The following is a 2,044-nucleotide window of genomic DNA, read 5'->3' on the forward strand; positions in this document are numbered from 1 at the left end:
TTTTGTGATCACTTCTGTCTTTGCGGGATCCGCCTTCAGCCCCTCTTTTGTGAGCACATGACCCACCTGGTCAAGGCGAAACCTGCACTTGAGAGGATTTAGTCTGAGTCCGATGTCTTGTGCTCAGTCGAGCACCATTTTTAAATTGGCATCATGCTCTGCACCATCACAACCCCTAATGATTATGTCATCAACTATGATGGCACACGGATATCCTGCAAACAGCTGCTCCATTGAGCGTTGGAAGACTTCCCTTGTTGAACTTGTGCCAAATGGCATGTGGAGGAATCGGTAGCGACCAAAGGGTGCGGAATGTGGTGAGCACGCATGACTTGTGATCAAGCTTTATCTGCCAGAATGAGCTCTTTGCATCAAGCACAGAGAACAGTGCTGCACCTGACATATTGGTGGCAACTTCTTCTAGACTACACATTGGGTAGTGGCATCTCTTTAAGGCATTGTTAAGATCTTTAGGGTTAATGCACAACCTTATTTCCTGTTTATCCTTTTTGTGTGCGGCGACCATGGACAAAACCCAGTCTGTAGGCTCAGACACCGTGGATATGACACCTTTGTGTGTCTGTCAAGCTCTGCTTTGACTCGTGCTTGCATCACCAAGGGGATGCAGTGTGCCGGGCGGACAACAGGCTGTGCAGCCGGATGTAGGGTCATGGAATATGTGATCGAGATTTCTCCAAGCTCATTAATGAACACGTCTTTATACTGGTCAAAAATGTTTTTGGTCAACATTGGTTTCTGTGCCGATCCAGTGAACGTGTGGGCTCAATGTGACAAGTTCACTGGATCGGCACAGAAACCACACATGCACGAAATCCCAGCAGCGGTACCACATCACGTTCCCTTAGAAAAAAAAAGAAAGCATGTGTTGCTGTCCATCTAGACAACAAGGCAGTGTGACTAAACCAGCAGTCTGTATTCTGCTGCCGTAAGTAAGCCGCTAGGTTGGTGTTTTTGCTGCATTTCACTATTTGCCCCTTTGAGAGTTGTTTGAAAGTCTCTTTTGATATTACATTGCATTTTGCTCCTGTGTCTGCTTTCATCTCAACTGGCTTGTTGTGTACTAGCAATGTAACAAATCCTTCATCTCGTTCCTCCGCCCGAGGATTGACAGTGCCCAACAAACATCAATTAACTCCACGCCGTCCACATAGAAAGTGTCATCAGCTGCACTGTGTTCTGGCTCTTCTACCTCTAGCTGGTGCACCGGTTGCCTGTATTGGTTTCTCTTTACACATCTATTCAATTCATGAGCTTGACCATGTGGGGTGGATTTGCAGCATTTCCTGTAATGATTCCATTTGTTGAGGTTATGGCATTGCTGGACAAATGCAGGACATTTATCTCTCTATGCGACATGACAATTGCCGCAACTCACAATAGTCTTGGCGGTTTGTTTACTTGCTTGGGGTCTGTGTATTGTCTTGTTATGTGCCTGATAGGAGCCTGGTTGTACTGCATCAACAGTAGTGGCAGTGGTCTGATGTTTGGCTGGGGCCTTGGTGTTCTCCTCAGTCATCTCATATATTGGGCAGATTGATACAGCTTTAGCTAAGGTTAAGTCATTTTCTCATAGCAGAGTCTTTCTTATACTGTCATTACTGATTCCACACACTATCCTGTCACAAACCAGTTCAGGTCTCCTTTGTTTGTCTATATGTGGCCCTGAAGCATACTGGTGTCCTGTCCAGGGTGAATCCTGCCTCATGCTCCATGACTGCTGGGATAGGCTCCAGCCCCCCTATGACCCTTAATTGGAATAAGTGGTTGAAGATGAGTGAGTGAAAGTGAAGACTGACATGGAGGGATCATATCAGGAAAGTGGATGACAAATACAAAAAGGTGATGAACATAATGAGGTGTCTTGCTGGAGCGGGTGGGGAGCAGATATGGCATCCTTAAAGCAAATATATGTATTTGATAAGATCGAGAATGGAATATGGTAGTTTGGTGTATGAATCTGCCTCCAAGTCAGTTTAGTCTTGGTTGGATCTAATTCAAGCTCAGGCTCTCAGGACATGTATAA

The sequence above is a fragment of the Thalassophryne amazonica genome, chromosome 20 (assembly GCF_902500255.1).
Source record: "Thalassophryne amazonica chromosome 20, fThaAma1.1, whole genome shotgun sequence".
NCBI classification, from domain to species: domain Eukaryota; kingdom Metazoa; phylum Chordata; class Actinopteri; order Batrachoidiformes; family Batrachoididae; genus Thalassophryne; species Thalassophryne amazonica.